This window comes from Homalodisca vitripennis, chromosome 5 (genome assembly GCF_021130785.1).
Source record: "Homalodisca vitripennis isolate AUS2020 chromosome 5, UT_GWSS_2.1, whole genome shotgun sequence".
Classification (NCBI taxonomy): Eukaryota; Metazoa; Arthropoda; class Insecta; order Hemiptera; family Cicadellidae; genus Homalodisca; species Homalodisca vitripennis.
In genome coordinates this window covers 5582879-5592377 of record NC_060211.1, presented here as the reverse complement: position 1 = coordinate 5592377, position 9499 = coordinate 5582879, and positions in this window count along the sequence as shown.

Here is a 9499-nt window from a genome sequence, read left to right as displayed (position 1 = left end):
ACGCTTGCAATGCAATTTTGTTAATTGTTTTACTGCAATAAAGAATTATTATTATTATTACTTCACTGCGGCTGAAGTGCATCACGACGATTCAGCTCCACTGCATTCACCTCACACCACTTACATATACTATCAATGGAACGCTGGAGTTCATCTTGATCAAATCAAGAAGTGACTCTGTTAAACAGCTGGATATCGTCCGCAAAGATAAGGAAATAAGAGGCTGCCACACTGGTGATGTCGTTTATGAAGATGTTGAATAGTAATGGTCCTAGGTGAGAGCCCTGAGGAACACCAGACAGTACAGGAAAAGGACACGATTTACCTCCATCGCACCTCACAATGAGAAGACGATCACTCAAGTAGCTTTTAATCCACTGAAGCAGCGATCCACAAACCCAATGACCCTCAAGCTTTGCTATCAGCAAACGATGGTTAACACTACCGAAGGCCTTGCTGAAGTCTTGTTGGTGGTCGAAGATCGTCCACGAAGAAAGACGTGTTGTTCAGAGGAGATATGATTGTGCAGTTGAAAGAATAAATTGTCAAGGATGAGACTCTCGTAGACCTTGGATAAGACTGACTGGATGGCAATGGGTCGATAGTTTCTCACGTGACATCTAGCACCACTCTTAAAAATGGGCACAACAAAACTCTGTTTAAGGACGTGAGGGAAAATCACCGCAGAAAGAAGTTCTCTGAAATACACAGTAAGGCGGGAGGCAACAACAGGAGCACAATACTTCAGGACTGCCGGAGGAATGCCATCTGGGCCAGTCCCTTTGTTTGGATCAAGCTTTTCTAGCTTTTCATGGACGTCAAGAGCAGAAAACGTACAGTAATTGATAGACTGCTCATATACAAAATCAAAAGAACGAACAGGGACATCAGTCTCCCGGAAGACATATCCGAAATACTTGGAGAAAAGTTCACATTTTTCATCAGGTTTAGCTGTCCTGCTTGAGTCATAAAACATAACTGGGGGTAACTTGGGGAAACTCTTCAAAGTGCTAATATGAGACCAAAATTATTCCATGTTGTGGGGAATGTTTTGCTCAACTTTATTTATGTGATTGGAGTAGCATGTTTTCGTTAGCTCTTTGCAGGCCCTTCTCGCCAGTCTGAAATGTACACAGTCATGTATGGAATTGGTTTGCTTATACTTCTTATGAAGAGTTTTTTCTGGATCACAAGTCTCTTCAAAGCACCCGTGAACCAATGAGGGAAATTGCTTGAGATGTTCTTAAGAGGATTGTTGGTTTTAATGACAGCACTTAAGTACTTGCAGAAACTCGTAAAATAATCTTCCAAGTTACGAACATTGTCTTTGGTGTGGGATAGGATAGAGTTTGGAGTTCCCTGAGGACAGCATCTACATCGCAACGTCGAAAATCAAGCAACTCTCGCAGACTAAGTGACTGGGGAGGGCAAGGTACCATACTAGTAGATAGAGCGGGATGATGCCTGCCCTCGTCCAGCAGTGAATCTTCTGATCGTTCAACCTTCAAGCTTGGATCTGTAGAAAGCACCAGGTCGAGATACACTCCTCTGAAGTTTCGCACAGTGTTGATTTGTGTTAGGTCGTAGGAAGAGGCAAGGTCCAAAATTAGGCGAGAAGATGGATAAAAATTGGAAGAATCCAGGTTATTCCAATTGATGTTTTGTATATTGAAATCTCCCATGATCATTATCTTGAATGGCTGAACAGCTGTATTCATGATCTCGTCAAAAGCACCACAAACATTTTGATATGTAGTTGGTGGTTGGTCCGGCGGATTGTAGACATAACCTACAACTGCCGAGGAGGACAGAAACTTGCATAAAATTAACAGACATTCAACACTCTTGATCGAAGAGCAAATTTGGGTACACACGATGTTACCCCGAACAGCAATAAGTGTGCCACCACCAATAGTTTTGTTACTCCTAAGTGCTGATCTATCACATCTAAATACTGTTAAACCAGTTAAGCCAATTTCAGAATCACTGATATCAAGTCCCAGGTTTCTTTCCACTAATGAAATAATGTCATAGGGGCAAGTTGCCACAGCACGTGAGAAAAAGCCCAACCTACTCCTCAGTCCATTAATATTTTGAAAATAGCATGCAAGAATTTCAGGTGTACCGTTGGAACATGCTAGTTTTTTACCATTTTATTATGGTAGGGGTGTTGTTAATGAATTTTATTTTGAGATTTTCTTCACCTTTTGACTTTATATCTTCAAGCTCGGATATAAAAGACTTCAGATATTTTTGCTCTTGTGGGGTTCTGTCTCTTCCAAAGTTTACAAAGGAAAACAAAGTGTTTTCCATAAACACTTATATCCTTATGTGTCTTGCATAAGGATGCGAAGGCGCTTATCACACACAACCACAACGTTTCAAGTGGAAACAGATTTTAGAATTGGCACATCAGGTACAATTAAATGCTGAGATAGTTTAAGACGTGTCTCCATGTCTAAAATAGTAAGAAAAAAACCACACACTGGTTTTTAAAAACTCGGAATAGTTATGCATTCTAACTTGATATGGAATAGTCATGTTGACTCTGTTAGTTCCAAATTGCCCGAAGGTATTTAAGGCAGGTTTCCACTCAGTAGCGAAACATGCTATATAACATTTGCTATTTATAGCATTTGCTAAATGTAGCAGTTATATCACATTTCAATTCAGTACTTTTTAATCTTCCTGTATATAAAATGTAACAAATGCTACATTTTACATATAGCCAATGTTATGTAACATTTTAGAGCAGTGACGTTTGTGCATGATATATGCTAGGTATAGCAACTTTGCTCCCAGCATCGGAAATGTCGCGAAGAAGAAATTTAACGCAACTGGATGCGTTAACTGTGATACTGGCCAGTCAGGGGAGGGGGAGGGAACGAAGGTTTTAGATTTGGCCGTCGCTTGCTGCAAGAGTGAGGAATAGTGGAACTGACCCTGTAACATCTCGATTTCGTTTTGAGTAAATCCACTAATTCATTAGACCTACCCAAACTCTTGAGATTGAGTTTTCTTATTCACAAACATTAAACTGTTGAAAGTAAACCACTTCACATGTACTAGTTCTTCTGGAGCAACGGCTCTTTTTATTGAAACATCTCTGAAATTGTTTTATGAGAGGCTTCATTTTTCTTTTTATCTCAACCTTATCTGGTAACAGCAGCATTTGAACGCCTCTCTTCTCAAGCTGGGACTCATTAGCAGTCTCTCTGAAACACTAAATATAGAAACCAATTCAAATATTTTAACACTAAATAAAAACACAACCTGGTGTCTTTTGCTTTTTACTCAGTTGGCAAATTCATGGAGCACGTTCAGAATTGATATTCGCGACAGTGTTGCAATCCTGGGGGTTGACCTCACGATGTTTTGTTTTTTATGTGTATGAATGTGTGCCTGTGTGCAACTATTCAGTCTTTCCATTCGGAAAGACGAGAGAATGGATTTAGCTTTTAAGATAAATACCAGGTAGTATACAAGCCACGCTACTTGTTGGCGCTTGCCTGGCTTCCGCTTAACTGGAACAAAAGCTAGATGTAGTACGGGTTTCTTTGTTATTTACTGACTATGATGAATAGCAGAACTCTTTGTTTGAAGGTTATTTTTGACGATGGAAGGATTGTGAAGGAAACAGGATTTTCCGGACATTTGCCATCGTTCAGTGAAACAATAAATCAGTAACACTACGTTTCGAGATCTGCAATCTGATCTCTTCTTCAGGTAAACCACTAACCTAATACATAACAACAAACTAGGTTAAAATAAACAAATCAAAGCGTCGTGGTACGCCGAAGTCAGGAATCACAACCACCACGTTGTCTGTCAACTTTACTAACTCTAAAAACATGCACTTAATAAAAAAACTATACACAACACTAATCATTAAAACTGAACTACAGAATACAGGTCAAAACACGTCTGCATTCGTCTACTAACCACCTACGACTGACCAGAGGGCACTAGCCAATGGCAATCGTCACGGCAGACAAAAAAAGATGGCGGAAATAGAAAGGAAGGGGGACAGGAACGGGCCCTTTTGTTGTTATTAGTTCATCTTAAAACCATATTGTGACTCCGCATTGGTTTATTACAAATATCTGATCCGTTTGATACTTTTGGTTTTCTTTTTAGTTCATTTTTTTAGAATTGGCAACAAAAGCGGCCTAATCTCGACTGGTGGTTGGCCTGCCAATTTAATTTATGTTGTCTCAATTAATTTCCTTTTGAAGAAATGTGGTTCCAGTGTAATTATGTTGGCTTCATCCCAATTTACATTATGGTCTTCGGACCAACAATGGTGTGCAATTTTTGACTTTTATCTGTGAGACCCGTTCTTGTGTTTTTCTTTTGTGCTCTTTTATCCTTGCGTTTAGTGGTATTTTTGTCTCACCTATGTATTCCTTATTTGCAACTACATTTTATACTGAAAACACAGTTTTTGGAATCCTGTGGGGTGCCATTTTTTGGGCTTTTTTTATGAGACTTTGTCTAAGAGTATTGTGTGTTTTTAATCGCGGTTCTAACGTTGGACTTTCTACCTACCCTAAATTTTCTAATTTTCTCCGATAATCCCGCACATAAGGGATTGACATAAAACGCAAATTTTTATCACAATGCTCTTTTTCTGACTCAGGAATGATTCTTCTGGTTCGTTTCCACTTATTTATTACCAATTGAGGGTAATCCATTGCTTCTGAGATCCGATGCACACTGTCTTAAATTCCTCTTTTAATCCATCTTTATCTGAGCATAAGTTCTTTTGCTACTCCCACTGTAGTAGGCTACTCCTTTCTTTGACAGATTTTTTATGGTTGGATTGATAATTAAATATTTTTCCTGTGTGTTTCTTCTTTCGAAAAAAAAACAGTTGAAAATACATCTGTGTCTTAACGACATCCCTATCCCTTAATACACATACATCCAAAAAGGGAAGCTTGTTTTGGACTTCCACTTCCATTGTGAGGCGGGATGGAAGGAGAAATACTACTATTAATGTGATTCAAAAACTTATTTAATTCAATGTCTCCATGAAAAAAAAATAACAAAGTATCATCCACATACCTCCACCAAATTTTTGGTTTCAATTGAGCTGAAGCCAAAGCTTTTCGCTAAAATTCATACATAATTATATTGGCAAAAATAGGAGACAGTGGAGAACCCATTGCCATCCCCTCATCTTGACGGTAAATTTTACCCTCTAACTCAAAATAATTGCATTGAGTACATAGTTGTCTAACAGTTTCATAATTAACTGGCACGGAAAGTTTAGTTCTATCCTTTAATGTTTGGTCTTCTTTGAGACGTGATTTAATAATTCTGAGTTTTCCTGGAACTGGTACATTTGTAAACAGACTTTCAACGTCAAAACTTATTAGTTTATCAGTTTCAGTCCAACTTCAGGGATTTTGACCTCTCTACCAAAATTCCTGGAAGTTTTTGATAAAAAAGACCAGGTTTTCCTACCAATGGCGTTAAGATGTCCTAGAGGACTTATACAATTCCCTGCAAGGAGAATCACGACAACTATTAATAGTAATTCATTAGTTTACAGTAATAACTTAATTGCAGATGTGCACTACTATCCAAGTAAGCATAAAGATTAAAAAAAAATTGTATGCTGCCTATTTCACACATAGGTTCAATGCAAACAGAGATCTTAAACATTAACAACTTCAAGATACAAAAAATTAAACTTTCTGTTATTAATATCAAGTCAAACTCAAATCATTTTATTGTTCACAAAATCAAGGATCATTGGCAAAGCCATTAATTTTTTACAGCTCTCATTAACAGTAAAAAACCTGTAGGTTTTAACTAAAAAATGTAAGTCAAAATATAGATAAATGTCATAAATGAAAATACAGTAAATAAAATTAGAAGCCACAAAATATGCTCCATGTGGAAAAATATCCTTCAGTAAGAAAAATGGGTTGCTCAACAGCCATGAAAAATATTTATTAAGAAACCTTTTCTTGTAATTCACCTGCACTAGAGGTAATAGGTATATACTCTCAGTGCAATTACAGAATGGCTGTTAAGGGTCTTAATTAAACTGTTCTGAGGAATAACTGCAGAGTCTCTATTTCCTAATTGTTAAAACGAAACCCAAAACAAATGCCCTGTGAGGCGCATTGGGATTGTGAGATTTATGTACTAAGAATGTTGACTTGAATAAAGAGTTTTGAACTTGAACTTGAAAGGAATGATTTTCACTAGCAGGATGTTATTTAATGTGAATTTTTGAGAATATACTTTAGCTGGTCAAAGAGATCTTGATTTACTATAGTTTGAGTTTTTAAATCAAAAAAAAGAGGTTTAGTGTTCCATTCCAGGCAACTAAGAGCCTGCAGTTTGTTTATTTTTTAATATATAAATCAGAGAAATATAGATTTTTTGAAAGGTCCTTAGTTCCAGCTAGTAGGATGAGGGGCCCATGCCCTAACTTAGCAGCCTGATTATAAACATGTTTAATGTCAGCACCAGCTTTTACCAATCTATCCATTTGAGATCCTCCCATTACCACAAGAGCCAACAATTTTCTAGAAACCCCTCCTCCCTTGACAATCTCCACAAAGGTTCACTTTGACCTGCTCAGTCTTATGGGAAACTACACAGAGCCCTTCTAATCTCGAGATTCTATGGCTGGTTTGATTTGTCTTAAGTTTTACTAGCTGATCCTTAAGTTGAATCAAGATTTTTGTTTTGTTTGGGAAGCATGTTAAATCTATTTGACTAAATTATGTTTAATTGATTCCCGATTATGGTACATTTAGAGTTGTAGACCTTATGTCAATTTCCACTGTCCGTGCCCTGGTTATCGGGTTTATTAAATTTATCCTCCACAGCTACAGACTGAACAGGTATGGTTTCTGGGATTTAAACATCATATCAGAAACTATCAGCGGATTCAGCTGTAGATGTTTATGATAGTGCCATATATATGCAAGTTGACCTCGCTTTGTTATGATGTCTGCATGTTTAATTCAGCACAGTAGCCGGCTTCCATTCTCCCCAAGGAAGAGTACTATATTTCTTCAACCGTAAGATAATGATAGTGAATATTGTGAGGTAGATGCCTCAGTCAACAATGTTTTTAGTCTGCTGTGGCACTGCCAGGATATGAAAAGAAGTATCATTTTCAACCCCAAGATATTTATTTACTTTCTTGGCTATCTCTTGAGCATGGGTCAAATTAGAGGTTTGGCTCGAATCAAAATACAGGAATTTATATATACAGGCTAATATTTTTCATAAGAAGTATATATATATATATATATATATATATATATATATATATATATATATATATATATATATATATATATATATATATACTTCTTATGAAAAATATTAGCCTCCAGTGTGAACCTTCTGTTTAATAAAGGTTTTGTGTCTCATCAGGATCAATTTTTTGAAATAGATCATTAATAGAGAAAAATACAAGTGACTTTTGGTTTAATTTCAGGGGGGGGGGGGTTTAAGATGGTCATAATCAATGAGGCATTTGATTGCATGTGTTACAACAGCATTCATAAGAAAGATTTTTATGTCAGGTTGTAAAATGAAAGAAGGTAGTGTATCATAGTACAGCAAGACTATTTCATCTGTCACCCATTTATTATCCAGAAGTGATTTATTATCCTGATAGTGTTTACTTATTTTCAGTGGCACATCAAGCAGAGTCAAGAAGAGATCTGTGTGGGCTCACTGTGTATTACAAATGTTGCTAGAGTATTTTTTGGGTGCACTTAAGGAAAACATTTTTTATTAAGTGTTAGTTGTTTACTTGATGGTGTTTTTTGGTCACATGTTGAAGATAATTTATTTCACTTAATTTTGCTTATCACTGACTTTTCAATTTCTACTATAAGAGCTGCTTTATAGCTTTCCTTTTGGTGTTTAGAAATATTTATATTTGAGCTTATTGTGTTCATTATAGTGACAAATGTCAGCCTTGTTTACAAAGGCTGTTTCATTTTTTGAAAAGAGTATGATTTTAAACTTAGTCACTTCTTATATTATTCCAAATGAACATTGACAATTCTTGCGGGCCAGAATAGAAAATCTGTAACTCTAACAAACACAAAGTCATTTGTTTTAAAATCATCTGAAATCTTATCAATTTAATTAAATATCCATCATAATAAGATATTATAATATGGTTTCAGCTTGTGCTCAGATAACTAGTTTCAACGATCAAATATTAATTAACTATGGTTTTGAAAGTGATATCAATAAGCTGTCTGTTTGTAAACATAACCAGAAGACAGTTCAGTGAAGTTGCACAGATGGTCTGTTGATAGCAGAGTGGTTGACGTTGACTTTATAAGACAGGCTTTAGATAATTCCTTTACCTGTTCAGAAGTCAGTTTACTCAACAATTAAGTGGTGAAAGTGTAGTGCACTGTTATGATTATCTATTCACAATAAACCAGAAGTGTCCATGAATGAAATAAACAAAACTTTGTAAGTAAGTACTACCACTAAAAGTGAATAGTTTGTTTAAATTTTAACTTGTCAAGCACAAAAATACAGATTAAATAGGCAGTCAGCCATCTTGATTGTAAAAAATCCCTCAGCCCTATGTGAAAATTCATTGTAAGAATATTTACACTTGTAGAATAACATACCCGCCCAGGGCAGAACATGTTATATGGCAACACTTGACAAAATAAAGAACACAATGTCAGCCCCATTTGAAAGTTCATGGTCATATTTTACACTTGTAGAATAACAGACTTCTGAGACTGAAAGTGTTATTATACGAGTATATTTCATTCCTCTTTGGTTATGGTAAACTCTATTGTATTAGGTTTGTCAATTAATACCACATTAGTTTTGTGTTTGTTTAAATCTTAGATTTCTTAGAAAGAAGGTGATTTTATTCCACATGATTTCCTCTTGCTTTCTGGCAAGGGCTTTGCCCTAAAAACTATCATCTTGGGTGATTTCCTTTATTTTTTACTCTAAATTTACTAGACATGTAGATACTGTTGCTAGAATTAAACAGGCTTTGGCTGTATACCAAATGGATATTGTGAGGTAACAGCAGTTCTGTGAGGTGGTTTGTAGATAGGCCTAACACAAAATATTTTTGTAAGGGTAGTAATTCATTTGAATCTTCTATTAACGATCTTATTTTGATTGATTAAATTTAAATATTAGGAATTTTTCGTTATTACCACAGTGTAATCGATATAACAATTATTTATGTAGTATATTTTCAGAAATGGAAATGTTAACTGTATACAGTGTGTACATATTTGAATATATAAAAATTATGCTGCACAACTTACTGGTTAAGTAACGTTCAATAAGTAACGCCAGCTGTAATTACAGTAACCGTAAAAACTGATTAGTTTTTATTACATTTAGAAATGGTTTGAAAAGACATTTAATTAAGTCTCCTTGTTAGTCCATTGAGGAATTCTTCAATCAGAATGCTAATCCAAGAGGGGTGATACCTTGTAATTAATTTAATAGAATCGAATTT